A 16,296-nucleotide genomic window follows, 5' to 3' on the forward strand; every position below is an offset into this window, starting at 1 on the left:
TGAGCAGCCAGCAGCCGGTGTGAGCTGCCAAGAGCCGCCGTAAGCAGTTGTCTAGAGGCCGGTGACCGAACTGCCTCACCGGGGAAGAGTGCAATGATAATACCAACATGGGCCAGTGAAGCAACGTCCTCCACAACTAGACTGAAGAGCAAAAGGACAGCAACTTGTCTGTTCCCCTTCCCCCGATTCCCCAGTGCTGTTCCCCTCCCCCAATTCCCCAAGAAAATCTTTAAAAATTTTTTAAAAATAAAAAAATAAAGAAAGTCTGAAGAACAAGGTTCTGAAAATGGGCAAAACCCAAAACGTTCCCCACAGGCGTGGTCTTTTGGGGACACTGATACTGGCAAAGCCACCACTGGGCACTGGCTCTGGTGCTGCTAACTTCTGACTCTGCCACCACTCAAATTGCACATGTGTTTCTGTATTACTCTTTCAGAATTTCCAAGTAGTAGGCAGGCGCATTTAACTAGCAATCTTAAATCACATCACTGTACTCAGGGAACAGGAAGCAATCCCTACAACCTGTAGGAAGAAATGGGTCCTGCTTCCCACCAACAACCACCAAAGGGAAATTCTCCCATAACATAAAGGGTTTTCAAAGGCTGAGTAGCCAAAAATAATAAATGTACGTGTAACTGTACAGCAACAGACTTGTCTGTCATGGAGCAAGTTGTGAGCCTCGTGAGAGCAGGAACTGGGACTGTTTTGGTCACCAAAGAATGCCTAACTCCTAAATCCATGCTTCTCATCTCATGTCCAGAGACCTGGGAAAATCAATCTAACTAGAGCAAGCTCAGAAAAAAAAAATTAAATAGAAATATGTTTACTGATAGAGAACAACAGACTTGTGTTTGTAAGGATATTTTCCCATAGAGTAACCCACCTAAGAAGTCTTTGAAGAAGTTTTGACCTGAGTCCCCAGAGCAGACAGCCTTTTCCAGACCGAAATAAATGGGTAAGATTCATCACAGCTTGGCTGTGCCTAACATTTCTTCCCTTGGCTGAACACACCTGCATGAATGAATCAACCATCAATCAACAGCAACACAAGAAACGGTGGCGAGGGCGCTAAAGTTTGTTAAGGGAACAAGAGCTGACACCTTAACTTTTTCTTGTAAAAGTGACATCATCATCCTTAGAAAGAAATCATTCTACAGGCTTTTGAAATTACTTCCACTTTTCAATCAGTGTGCCCTAGGATAGATGTTCATATATTCTACCTACCTTGTTATGTCAGCTCTTTAATTCAACAACTATTACATACCCGTTTTTCTGCTAGGACTGGCTGTACAAAAATATAGAATAACAATCACAATTTCGAAACACAATATTCAGGGGTTATATTAAAAATATTTCACCATGGGTGTGGCATGGGCCCTGATCAATCAAACCAGGCACCTGTCAGAATGCCAGGCTGGTACATACCAGAGAAATACTAGCCCTGTAACAAGTATTATCACATTACTATATTGTTTTACAGTTTATAGGACATTTTTATATCAAGTATCTCATTTGAATTTCATAAAAGGCAGGTAGACATGATTATCCCCACTTCACATATAAAAATGATCAAAAGGCAAATTATTATTTCCACAGCTAATTAATGGCAGAAATGGAAATTAAAATTAGGTGTTATGACTCATGATCTAAAAATGTTTCACTATTCCCCACAGTCTCTGGCTCCAAGGAGCGAATGATCCTGTTGGAATAATGCAGAAACCAAGACAATATACACTTAGTGGAGCAAATATATATTAAACACAGGTGCTCTGGATTCAGGGAAGGAAAAAGGAAACTCGAAGGTGTAATGACTCATCTTCCCAAAATGGTGGCAACTATTAAATAATCCTGGAATGAAGAAGGCTCCACAGCTCCAGATGTTCTTGGTCAAAAGCATCTTTTTGCTTCCCCTCTCCAGGTCCCGACCTTGACACTGCTCACACTAGTCCAACCCTGCAAAGCCTTGCTCCTCAAAGTGTGATGCTCAGGTGAGTGGTACCATCATTACCTTGGATCACGTTAGAGATGCAGAATCGCAGCCCCCTGTCCCATCCTCCCCACAAGACCTATTAAATCTGAATTTTCACAAGATCCCAAAGAAACTTGCATGTACCTTAAAGTTTGAGGAGTACTGCTCTAGAAAAGCTGTGCGCATCCTTTATTATGGTTTCACCACACCACCCATCCCAGCTTGTCCACTGGTGCTCTAGGACGTATGGTCCCTAACAGAAAAACTCCCTGTATCTCAAACCTGTTTTTAGCTTTTCTGTGATGGAATGAGTTGCGTGCTCATTCTGAAACCTGGCTCCTGCCTGTGGAAACAGCTTCCCTGCAGGCCTCTCAAGTGAAGGTTGTCTTCCCTTCCATGCCCCACATTACGCAGAGCCTGGAGATGAGGTTAGGTGCTCTCCATGCTCTTCACAATCATTTACAGTCAATTTCCTGCTTCTTCCTTCAAAACGCCTGCCATTTTTGAGGCATACAACCTCAAGCTTTACCATTCATTATCCTGCTGTGTTGCAGTCACCTGCCACTCATTTGCTTCCTTAATTATGGAAGACTTAGTCTCCAATTCACTGTCTTACTCTTCACCCCTTTCACCCCACTGTCTCTCCATCCTATCACTGCTCCTCGCCTCCTATACTCTAGTACTATGTTAGCATCCTTCATAAGTTCCACACCGATGTCTCGGTCAGCACCCGACTCCCATGATTCTCACCTTTGACTACCTTATGTGTTTTCTCCTCCCCATCTCAGCCACCCACTACCAAGGCCATACACCAGACCTTGTTGCTAGTAACAACTGCATTGCTTACGAAATATTTTTTCAAACATCTGCTCTTTTTTTACAACTAAGTCAATGTTATAATCTCCCTTATTCTCCTCTATGAATTCTTAGACCCACATCAGGACCTCCAGCCCACTGGCCCCACCACTTTTCACAGTTCATGAGCTGTCTCATGTCCTCAATTTCCTTCTTACTCTTCTTAGATTCAGTGGTCAGTCTCTATCATCATGCCTTTTTCTACACCCCCAGGTCTCTGGCACCTTACTCTTCCTAGAGACCAGTTTGGCAAAACCCCAAAGTTAGTTTAACTCAGTCCTCCAGCTATTTTGCAACTACACTCAAGCAGCTGGAGGGGGCTGAAAAAAAATTCAGTATGGGTCTAACTTGTCTCTCTTTAAATATATACCCACCCAACTCAAGTGGGCCTTTAGCGCTACCCAGCAATTTCACCATATTCCCCTACTAATCCACCCTTCCATTCTCTGAGCTGGATGCGCACATGTTCTCATCTCCTCTGAAGTCTTCAACAGTCTCTCCCTCTCCTCACTCTCAGTTCTTGACTTACTTTTCATTTCATTGAGAAAATCAGAGCAACCAAAAGGGAATGGTCACGGGCCAGCCGGGTGGCTCAGTTGGTTAAGAGCTCACTCAAGAGTCTGAGCTCTGAGCAACAGCGGTTCGAGTCCCAGCCCGAGCTGAGCTGCCGCTGAGCTGCCAACAGGTGGCAGGATGGCTCAGCTAAAAAAAAAAAAAAAGGGAATAATCACATCTTTCCACCACCAAGTCTCTCAAGCTACCTGCTTTTCCACCCATCAACTTTGCTTTTACATCTACATAAAACCATATAAAACCAAACCCTCTGTTTGCGCACTAGATCACATCACTTCTCACCAACCCAAGACTGCTCTTAGAGCTGACATTTCTACTCCTCATCCTCAATGTCCTCCTAAATCCTGGCTCATTCCCAGCAGCAAGCAAATATGCTGTAATTTCATCTACATTTTTAAAGCTTCCTCCCTGGGCCTCATGTCTCCTTCCAGCTATTTCATTTCCCACTCACCTTCAGAGAAAAATTCCAAGAAATATTAGTATCTTTTCACTCCCTTGTATCCTATTCTCTTTTTAACCCACTTGGGGCAGGTTTTCCTCACATCACTACCCAGAAGTCACCAACAGATCCCGCCTTGCTAAATCCATTACCCCGATCTGCACTCTGTGCTTCTTCTCTGCTTTTCTAGTCCCTTTTGTACCCCAGACATTTGCTAGGTCCCATTCTGACCTCACAAACAACTCATTCCCACCTAATCTGAATAAAGTATTAATCGCCTCCAGTTTATCCTAGAGAAATACAAATTTAATAACAGGCTCGCAGTAAAAACCAAAACAAATAATCAAAAAAACAGCAAGACTCCAAGGAATGTATCATGTAATGATATTTCAGGTATTATTACAGAAAGTTTTGTCATTTATTAGCTGTGGAGACATAAAGTAAGTCATGTCGTCTCTCTGGGCTATTAGTAAAATGAGGATGGTAGAGTTAGAAAAATTCTAAGACAGTTTACCTCAGTGTGAGAGAGAAATTCTAAGCATCCTTGAAAATAAGATATATTGTTGGTCATACTCCCTCTGTTCTGCCACTGGATACAGGGTAATGAATACCAAAAACGGAATACATGTCAAACATTTGTACTATTTCCAAAACTGGCTCTAAATGGGGACCTTCCTGCCAGGGCCGAGATGTGTGTAATCTGGGATGAAATGGGAAATTTGGAGGAGTCATGCTGGGAAAACTCTGGCACGCCTACAAAATATAGCAGATGGAGAACAACATGAGGACAACTGTTCTTTCTTTTTTGCCAGAGCTCTTGGCTCCTGGTGCATTCTAGAAGGTACCCAGCATGCATCAAGGGCACAGAATGTTTTGTTCATTGGCAAGATGTTTTGAAGCTTGGTTTTGGTCAGGGACCATAAGTTTTATAGCGTGAAGACAAATTAATAAATGGGGCTTCCATTTTTAACCAATATACCCAAACATGAATCCAGAGGACCACTGCTATTTTAAAAGTAGTTGCCTTATGAGGCTGCCCATAAAGTTAAATGATGGAAACAAACAATCTAAGTCAGATAATATTCCAGGTGGAAAAGATCTCTCGGGCTCATCTGTTCCAATCTCCTCATTATAAACACAAGAAACAGTGAAGTCTAAAAAGTAGGCATCTAACTTATACAAGATCACACTGTGAGCAGAAGCATATCTAAGTCTAGAACTCAAATCTCCTGGCTTTGAATGTAGCGTTCTTATGGTTATAACTTTTAGTTTAGTAAATGCTATATACCAAATTGAACATATAGCTCAAGCAGGTAGAGAAATAACATAATGAAAAAAGAAAGTGACAAGCATAGAAGGAATGAGCCACATATCTTCTCCCATTTGTAGGGAAGAGGATGAGGGGGATAGTTACTGTGACAGCATGTCTATCCATGATGAACCGAAGGCTCAGAGAGTGACATATCTCTTCATTCGTTTTCTCATGTAGCACATTTTACTGAGTGCTTGCCAGGTACCAATCATTGTATTCGGTGCTAGGAACATGGCTGTAAATGAAATATACTTCCTACTTTCATGAAACTTACATTCCAAAAGAGTAGACTGGCCAAAGAAGATAAACAAAATAAACACAATAGGAGAAAGTGATTATTACAAAAACGTTACAAATTGAGATTGCTGTGAAGGTAACAAACCAAAGACTGGAACGGAAAATAATACAGTATACTTGCTCTATATAGGCTGTGCAGGGCAAGTCTCTGAGCAAGTGACCTTTAAGCTAAGAACTGAAATATGAGAAAGGGGCAGTTTTGCAAGGTTCCAGGAGAAAGAACATTATAGGCTGCAGAAGCTGCAAATGCAAAGATCCTGAGGCAGGAAAGGAAGGGATGTTGAAGGAACTGATTGAAGTACTCTGTTGCTGAAATGCATTGGGTAGGAACAAGAAAGATGAGGTAGAAGTGGGAGGAGCCACATGCTATGGGACCTTGCAGAACACTTTAGGTGCTGGAATTTATACTAACAGCAAAGGGAAGCTCATGGGGGATTTCAAGCTGGGGAATGGCACGATTCTTTTTGTGTTTTATGAAGATCATATTGTCACAGCAAGCTCTAAAACTCAGGAATCCCAACTCTGTGCATGGTGACCTTGAACGAGTCAGTGCTCTCGCCCACGTTCACCTCGCATCATCAGTGGGAATATCAAGTGAGCTGATGGACATAAAATTCCTTTGAAGAAGCAACCAGAGCCAAGCTATCCTGCAGAGTAAGGAGACACCTCCTATCTTTCTTGAATGTCCCAAAACACACAGGGTGCTCAGCAAAGGCTATAGAATGCGACAGCCCTGTGCCCAGTTCTCTTGCATTTTCTCATCTTTTCCTCACAACAATCCTCACAGGATATGTAATGCTGAGTGTGATTTATATACGAGGTAACTGAGGCTGAGAGAAGTGAAAATGACTTCTCCATCAATAGAGAGTCAGCATTTGTTTCTAAACCTATTGGTATCTATCCTAAATCTCAGATAATTATAATTCTTATTTGGTCTCTTCCCAAGCTCTTAAGAGCTTCAGCCTTGAACAATGGGTAAAAAAGCAAAACAAAGCCCCAAACTATCCTTTCTATTAAGAAAACATATGTTTTTCTGCCAAGATTCACCAATGTCCCCAGGGGACCCACATGGCTAACTTTAAATTGAAACAACTAACTCAATGTCACAATAATACTCTGATATACTAGAATGTGAAGTCATCAAGATTCATTATAAATAGCTCTTTAGCTCTAGAAGGAACAGTCAGAAATATATCAAATGATACCTCATGGTCATGGATTTCGAAACTAAGGAAACCGAGATCAAAGGGTAAGGGACCCTGTTGTCAGCTTGACTGGGACACGCGCTAAGAAGCCAGCTCTGAGCACTGACTCTGTTCACTCCCTCAAGGCTTCGTTAGTAAAACGCTCTAGAAGGAGCCAGGCCTCATTTGGAGGCTCAGGTCAGTGGCTTTAAATGACTAAATAAAGCTTAATGTTTGGAGGAAGGGGGTCTCTGAATTTATTTCCATCTCCATCAATTTCCTTCCCACCAAAGAGGAGAAGGTGTGTTCTCTGAAAGCCTTCCACTAAAGAAGCAGAATTTAGTGGAAGAGGAAAAAAGGGGGGGGGAGGGGAGCTCCTCATTCTGGCTCCATGAACCTGCCTCCATGAACCTGGGTCCCTTAGGGGCTCTCTCCCCATCTCTAACCCCTCAAATATGTTCATACGGCAGGTGGAATACTGTTTCAAAATGTAAACTGGTCATATCACTTCTACGTCTATGATCCCATAGCTTCTTATTACTCTTAGGCTAAACACCAGAACACTTCAAATGACCCATAAGACCCTGCATGGTCACACCACGCTCCCCAGGCTCTTTTCATACCCAACTGCCATTTGCTCTCTGCACTCCAGCCACAGGACCCTTCATTGGGTTTCTCAAATCAATCATGCTTCTGCAAGGCATGGGCCCTTTCATACTCATCTCTTTCCCTAAAAGTTTGTCCCTGAGATCCCTTCACCTGGTCGACTCTTACACATCCTCCAACATCACTACCAATGCAGAGACCTTTCTGTTAGGCCAGACAAGATTAACTTTTATTATGTGTTTTCTGTGATGTATTTCTCTTTCACCACAGTTACTCTAGCTGTAATCAATTCGTTTGTGGATAAATGACTGTTCTGCCACTAGATTCAAAAGTCCATGGGGCAAAGTTGTACCTAGCGTAGCATCTGATAAATAGCTTAAACATTAATGGATAAATAAGTGAATAAATTACTCAATAAATGGTACTGGTAGGTGGCAATTGTAAGAGCAGAGCTGTAACACTCTTTCTCTGTAGACTGGCAAATCTAGGAAAAGAAAGGACCCTAAACCCAAGCCCAGCCTTGTTCTCTTAATGCAGCTAACCATGTTTCCATTTTTCTGAATCCTAGATACACCCATGGCTTAGTCTAGCAGATCAAAGAGAAACATCAAGGTGAGGATATACAGATGTGACCTTCATAGGTCAGGTGGTGGACCTGACCTGTTGTTACTGCCTACCTGGTTTCCTTCTTCCTCCTTCTAGCTGGAAACTGGTCCTCCTCTGGAATTCATAGAATTAGGCAAGAAAGCTAAGCTAAGCCAGTCTCATTCATTATTCGGGGAATTTGACTGTTAAGCAGAGATCCAAAGGGAGAGAAAATAGTAGAAAACTGGGCATCAGATGACAGTGTCCCACAGATGTTGCCCACAAAATGCTTGGCTCTCCAGAGCTCACTTGGTTTCCTTCCCGTGTGAGGCTGGGCTGTTTATCTCATCCTTTAATTTTGTGAGCTGCCCAGTATGCTACAGGTCAACGAGTCGAGTTTGTTTGTTTGCTTCTACAGTGTTATTAATGCTTTCCATTGAAGAAATTATCTGTTGCAGTCCAGAGGATAAAATTTATAGACATAGATCAGATTTTATCTCATGTAAAAAATATATCTTCTTTTCAAGTTTTCATACATTTATAAAACATAATCATAGATCAAAACAAAGGAAAAAATCTCAATAATTTCAAAAGGCAGAAGTTATACAAACAACATTTTAAAATAAGATAAAAATCTAAAATGTAATCATATAAAAAATCCCCACAGAATTATAAATTTCCTTCACTAAAATGTGAGTGAAGACAAAAATCAATATTACATGTATGCATTCTACTTCAAACCATTTATTGAACACCTACCAGGTACCAGTATACTAGACATTGATTGAATCTTTGTGTTATTAGATCAGCCTCCTTGAGCTGTTAGTGCAGGAAAATAGCATTTATTGAATGCTTACTGTATGCCAAACACCATGCTAGACAATTTACTCCCATTTTGCCATTTAATTCTCACAACAATCCTAAATTGGGGATTGTTAACCCCATTTCACTGATGAGAAAATTGATGCTTAGATAGGGTATGCACCTTGTCTAAAGTCACATAGTTTCAAGTAGCAAAATTCAATCTGTGCCTGCCTGACCACAGAGCCTCAATTCTTTTCACTACACTGTTAACCAGTTTAGTATCATCATTAAAAAGCAAAACCTATGAAAGAAACATCATGCCAGAAGATCAGAAAGAGACTGTAAGAAACCCGATTATCACATATAAGACACTGATGTCACACAAACAGCCAGCCTGCTGTCCTTGCATCTTTCTTCCCTCCTCCTAACTTCCTTCACGCATGTACCCATCCATTTAGCAAAACATAATTGGCACTCTTTATGCTCTTTATGTGGCAGCAGTGTGCTAGCCATCAAAGTAGAATCATGAGGAAGTAAGACGGTGCCCTGCCATGATGAATCTTTACATCCTTATTGGGAAGGCTGACAATTTAAACAAGAAACTGCAAAAATCTCTTGGAGGCTACAAAGTATTTTCCCAAAGTATTACTGGAACTCACAATAACCTGTACTTTTATGCATTAGGACACTGAAGCACATACCTATAAAATAACTTGCCTGCAGACACATTAGACCAAACACAGTCGCCTTGATGGGAGACTTGGGGCTTATACACGGGCTTTCTGACTGCTGAGATTAGAACTTCCATCCAATGCTACCTGACTAGTCCCCATTTTCTTCCCTGGCCTCAATCATGACAAGACTCTTTATTGAGAGAACCCATGACAAACCACATCTGTCTGAGGGAAAGCTAAGAGCACACATCACACTGAAAAGTGTTGGCATTCTTAGTTGGTATTCCTTTCGACTTCAACTCCTGTTCATAGTGCTCTTCACAGCCTGCTTTGCTACACCTGGAGAAGACTCCTTCTGAGGTATTACATTTCCCTGTCTCCTGGCTTTTGGGGTTTGGCTAGACTAATTTTAAAAAGCAAGTTGTTTTGAAGGGTAAAAGGGATAACTATGGCATTGTTCTGTACACCTGAAACTAACAATAAAAAAATAAAAAATAAATAAAATAGGGCCGGCCGAGTGGCGTGTTGGTTAAGAACTGGCTTGGGATGCCAGAGGGCCCCGGTTTGGATCCCACATATGAGGGCCAGTGACACTGCCCTCTACAGCTAAGATGCTGAACAACAGCTCAACCTGGAGCTGGGCTGCCGTGAGTTGCCGGCGATGGCATAGGCTGCAGACCCTGCGGCAGTGGGTTGCCATGGGCTACCGTGTGTGGCCAGCAGCAAGCGGGAGTGGCCAGCAGCCACCATGAGCAGCCATCCAGAAGCCGGCGACTGATGTGCCTCACCCGGGAAGAGCGCAGTGATGGTGCCAACTTGGGCCAGTGAAGCAACGTCTGAAGAGCAAAACGACAGCAACTTGTCTATTCCCCTTCCCCCAATTCCCCAGGACTGTTCCCATCCCCCCAATTCCCAATTAAAAAAATCTTAAAAATAAATAAATTAATTAATTAATTAAATAAAAAATAAAAAGCAAGTTGTTTAAGAAGTGTGTGTGTGTGTGTGCATACATGAGCATGCATGTGTACGTGCATGTGTGTGTGCATGAATGTGTGTGTCAGAGAAGGGAGGGGAGAAAGAAAAATAACAAGCTAGAGAGAGAACAAACCTGGTTAGAAATTGGGGTATAAAGAAACTATCAATTTTTATTTTAACCTGGGATAAGTAACTGCCCCTCACTGACCTTCAGATCTTCTTGTATAAAACAAAGTTGTAAACCAGATTATCCTTGGGTTTCTTCCAGCTCTGAGAGTCAAAAGTTCAAAATGATTCTGTATAAAAAAAAATACCTACCTCTGCTAGCACCTTAGGTACTGCGGCAAACTTGATGTGGAAATAACTGAAGTTATTTGAAAAACCCTACCAGACTTCCCATCAAGATGGCAGAGTGGGTAAACTCTGTGCTCGCCTCCTCCCATAAACACAATAAAATCACAATTAAATTTTAGAACAACCATCACTGAGAATCACCTGAAGATTAGCTGAACAGAATTCTTATAACTAAGGATATAAAGAAGCCACATTGAGACTGGTAGGAGGGGTGGAGACATGCACTGGGTAGATCTCACACCCACAGTGTGGCAATTAAGAAACAGGAAGGATACCTTGGCGGTGGACATCCCCCCTGAGGAGTGAGGGTTCCCAGCCCCACACCTGGATCCCCACTCTGAGACACCAGTGCCAGGCAGAGGAGTCCCCATAACAGCTGGCCATGAAAATCAGTGAGGATTGTGTTCCAGAGAGCAAATGGCTACAGGGGATGAGACACACTGCTCTTAAAAGGTCAGTGCACAAACTCACTCACTTTGAGCACTAATGCAGGGGCAGAAACCCTAAAAGAGTCAGGGACACACAATGAGGAACTAAATTGACTAGCTTCAGGGTGAGAGCAGGAGGGGCAGGGGGCAAGGTAACTCTCTCCGGGGACAGAAGTACTGGAAGCCACCATTGTCCCTTTGCCAAGCTCTCTTTCTACCCAGCCAACCTGGTACATGTAAGAATCAAATTTGTGCTCTCCATTAACCTGGCTAACATCATTCACCCCACCCTGCATGATCAGCGACCAACAACAGATTATTTTGTAGCTCCTACCAACTAGCTCAAGCCCTGCACAAGTGGTAGCTGACCTTGGCCTGTACCAGAGCCCCTCCCAAGGGGCTCTAGACCCAACACACCTGGTAGCCAGTTTCAGACCCCACCATAGCCCCACCCAACTAGCTCCATAACTGACACATCCAAAGGGCAGCTTTGGCTGGCACCAGAGCCATGCTAAAGTGACCCCCACTCTGTGGGGTCAACCCCCACACAAAAGCTCATCTGCTATAGTCGCAGTCAGCCCTCACAGGATGACCCAGTCATCCTGAGGGTCAACCATACCCACTGATGTTCTAGCAGCAATCAAAGCCCAGCTACCCCTGAGTATGACCTTATTTAGAGATAGGGTCATTGTAGAAGTAATCAAGTTAAAATGAGGTCAATAGGGTGGGCTGTAATCCAATAAGACTGGTATCCTTATAAAAAGGAGACATTTGTCAATAGACACATAGACACACACACACACATATACACAGAATGTCATGTGACCATTAAGGCAGAGATTGGGGTGATGCATCTACAAGCCAACGAATGCCAAGATTGCTTGGCAAATCACCAGAAGAAGGGAAAATGCATGGGACAGGTTCTTCATCACAGCCCTCAGAAGGAACCAATCCTGCCAACACCTTGATCTTGAACTTCTAACTTCCAGAAGTGTGATACAATAAATTTCTGTTGTATAAGCCACACAGTCTATGGCACCTTGATATGGTAGCCCTAGCAAACTAACTTAGAGCCTAAGAGTAAATATTCGATTGTTGGAAAAGTCATGACGTATTTTTTCTGTTTTTTGTTGCAAAAATGTGTCATGACTTTTCTGACTAAAACCCCAATATTTTAGGCTTGGTGGGTCATAAGATATCTCACAACTTCTCAATTCTTCCATTGTAGCATGAAAGAAGCCATAGAAAAAGCATAAGTAAGTAAATGTGGTTGAGTTATAATAATACTTATCTACCAAAACATATGGTAGGTCATACCTAGCCCATGATCTATATTTTGCCAATTGCTGCTATACAGTGTTAAGATGAGGATAAATAAAAGATAAGACAGTAGCACACAAGGGGGACACCTGAGTCAGTCTGGAAATACAAGCGATGTCTTCTCATAAAATGTGTTGAAGAAACTGAAATCAGAATGCCTAACATGAGCTAACAAAGCGAAGAGAGCTGAGAGACGAGAAGACAATCCCAAGCAGAGGGAACAACATACACAGAGGTCTTTGGGGAGAATTCCTGCAGCACAGCCTGGCGAGAGCACGAAATACAAAGGAGACTTTGGAACGAAAGTTACACAGAAGGAGACAGATCATGAATAACCTTGTAAGACATACTAAGGCAACTGAAACCTTTGAAAGGTTTGAAGTAGAAGAGACATATCGAATTTACATTTTAGAAATATTATTCTAGCTATAAGATAAGATGGGACGGAAGAAGGAGCAAAACAAAAGTAGGGGACCAGTGAGAAGTCCAGTGGAGAGATGACAGTGGCCTAGAATAGGAAAGTTGGAGTGAGGATGGAGAATAGCGGATGGAATAAAAAAATATATATATTTTTGAGATTTGATGGACAGAATTTGGATATTGATCAGATGATGATGGGTAGATGAGCAGGCAGAGTCAATAAGACACACAGCTCTCTAGTTTGGACAACTAAGCAAGCACATGGTGATCCCCTCACTGAACAAGAACCTAGGAGAAGAGCAGCTTTGGGGGGAAGACGACGCATGCACTCAGTTTTAGACATGTTAAGTCTGAGATGCCCATGGGACACTAAGAGGAGATATTGAGTAGCAGTAGGCTATATGCAACAAATCTATTATTGTCGAAGGTAAACTACTCCTAGGTTCCATAACTTGATAAAATATTAACAGATAGCCACTCAACCTTAGCGACACGGGTGATCCATTTCTATTTTCGTCTGTTTCAAATGCTCACAATCTTCCTCCTTATATATAATTATCTGGTAACCAGAGGGGCAGAATGTGTGTCACTGATTCTGTTTACCAAATATGTTCGGTTTTCTCATCCTAGGCACCTGGTGAACTGATTCTTCTCGCCCTTTTTAGGGTTAGAAGTGGCTAGGTAATTTGATTGGGCCCATGGAGTGTAAATGGAAGGGATGTGTGTCATTTCTAGGCAGAAATTTAAGAGCCAGGGTCGCTGTTGGGAATCCTCCTTCGGGAATTGTGATGGCACAGGTCGGAGGCTACACCAAGGTGAGAGCAGCGTAGAACAGAAGCTTACCAGGCAGCCATCAATGAACATGTCGAATGAGCAAGAAATGGTGCTTGGTTTGTTTTAATCCACTGCTGTTTGGGGAATTTTGTTACTGAAATGTAACCTAAGCCAAAATGATTGATACTCTGGGCTTCAGCAAGTCCCATAAGTGGGTGTCTGTGTTTTCTCACCTGTAATACAGACATTTAAAAAAAAAGAACCTACCTCATAGGATTGTTTTAAAAATTATATGTGCTGATACATGTAAAATGCTTACACTATCCTCTTGCCCACCTGATTTCAGCCACGGCTACAAAGAGTAGCCCTGTGCCTGTTCAGACCTAACCTCTGCTGACAGAGTTGCATCCTAAATGCACAACACATTTTTATTTTTTTTCACCCCATAACCTTCTGTGACACCATGGAAGCCTGTTCAACCCATGAGAAAGAACAATCCAGGGACGTAGGGAGTCACTGTCCCCAGGAGCAGCCCTCAAACAATGGGGGACAGGAATTGGTAAATAAATATTCGAGCCTTTTTTTTTTTTTTAGGTGAACAATACTAAGAGGTTCTCTGTTCAATTACAAGGAAATTCCCGTGAAATTGATCCCCTGTTTTGGCTCCCTGATGTTTTTTAGTTTCCCCTCTGTCCTTGAGTGCCATCCAAATACACTGTCAAATATTTGAAGATGACCCTTGTACCCTACTTCACTCTTCTGAGCCATCTTCAGACAAAACATCCCCAACCTGTCTCAACCATTCCCTCCAGGACGCTGAGCCCCTCACTCTTCTCACCACCTTCACAGAGCTGGGATGTGCAGGTCTAGACCCACGTGATCTGGGGATAAGTGCGTGTGCACTTTCTCAGCTGCTACTTTGAGCTGCTCTCCTGCACTGAGAGTTCATTAAAACTGAGAAGTCTTTTTCACATTTACACTTCCAAGCACATCTCCCAATTTTCAAAATCTTGCAGTAGTCTTTTTGACCTCAATGAAAATGAAGACGTTTTTATTGTTAAATTATCGTATTACTGATCTCACAAAATATTTAAAATACTGTATTGTTTAAAATAATATATCCTGAACATTTTATCAGGAACTATTTCAATCTACTAATAACCCCGTAAGGCAGTATCGCTATTTCATAACTCATTTTGCTAATGGGGTTACTGAGACTTGTGGAGGTTATATAAGTGTCTACGACCACACAGCAAGCAGGAGGGATAACCAGCATTGGAACCCCAAGCCCACACACTAGAGTCCCTGCCTTTATCGCTCCTATACTATTTCACTGCATTAAGCTTGTTACTGCATCCCTTATTAGACATCATTCTATTTGATTAGACCTACCCTGTCACAATGTGGAGATGCCTTTGAGCCTCTAATTTTTGGTCCTGTGTATCTTCCCCAGCCTGGAGTTTACAATCTGCTACTGTCCACCCTTATCATTTTAATGACCTTTACATCTCAATAAGATGTTGCATCCCAATATTTAAACTTGTGTCCTTCTTCGCCAGAAATATACATTAAAGTTTGTTACTAGTGATTTCAACATCAATGGTTATCATTAACGAAAGTGTGCCAATTCTGACTCTACCATGACTTTCTACTGGTCTGTATCACTGTTAAGGCCTTTTGCCAAATTTTCCTGGCTCTCTGTCTCTTGTGCACATGGTAAGACAGCACTTCCTGCCCCTGCTGTGTTTGAGGGGACATCCATAATTAGCCTTGGCCAATGAGCTGTGCGCTATGAGCAAAGGTGGCTTGTGTTACTGACTTTGGGACTAGAGCTTATAATTACCCACTTGAGATCTTCTAGAACTCCCTTTCTCTCTACCACAATGATCAGTGACCACTCCATCAGTCTGGGTCCCAAAGTGGGTATAGCGTGGGGCAGATGCTGCAGCTGACCAATGATAAATTTATAGTGTGAGTGAGAAATAAATTGAGATATCGGGGTTATCTGTTATAGCAGCATAAACTGTCCCATCTTGACCAACAGATTATTCTTGAATAAGTCCCTTTATCTTTCCAGTCTGTTTCATCATTCAATTTAACAAATAAAAGGGAAAGAAGAATTAACATTTAGTGAGCATCTCTTAGCATAAGGTGCTTTATGCCTTCTCATTTAATCTTCTCAATGATATAAGGTATCATCCCTTGCAAAAATATTCCCAAATCCAAAGGTATTTTTCAAATCTACTGCTATCATAGTAATCCAAGTCACTACTATTTCTTACTTGGAATGTTGTCCTGACTTCCTACCTCCATCTTGTTAGAACCTCACCCTTCTTTCTTCTCCTGCTCAAAACCCTCCAAAGATTTCTCTCTGCAGTTTGAATCAGATCCAAAGTCCCTGATATTTGAATGAGATCTAAACTCTTTATCAAATCCTAGAAAAATTTACATGATCTGGTCCCTGCCAACCACTTCAGTCTAATCACGCATATCCTCCAGTCCACGCATTAAATTCCAGTTATTCTGGTCGTCCTCTGAAAAACCTAGCTTGTTACCACCTCAGGACCATTGCACTTGCTAATGCTTTTGCTGGGAATAAACTTCCTTAGCTCTTTTACGACTGATTTTGCATCATTCAGAACTCAGCCCATATGCTATCTCCTGAGGTAAGTCTTCTCAGAGCATACTTGATACAAGAGTGCTTCCACGTTATGTTTGTATGGTCCC

The 16,296-nt window shown here is 42.1% G+C and overlaps 1 long non-coding RNA gene across 2 annotated transcripts in view; it reads right to left on the bottom strand.

The window, feature by feature from the left end:
• LOC109376467 (uncharacterized) overlaps positions 1-16,296 on the bottom strand; it is a 372,029-nt gene that overhangs the window by 178,039 nt on the left and 177,694 nt on the right. The window lies entirely within an intron of this gene.

This window comes from Hipposideros armiger, unplaced genomic scaffold, assembly GCF_001890085.2.
Source record: "Hipposideros armiger isolate ML-2016 unplaced genomic scaffold, ASM189008v1 scaffold_1135, whole genome shotgun sequence".
Taxonomy (NCBI): domain Eukaryota; kingdom Metazoa; phylum Chordata; class Mammalia; order Chiroptera; family Hipposideridae; genus Hipposideros; species Hipposideros armiger.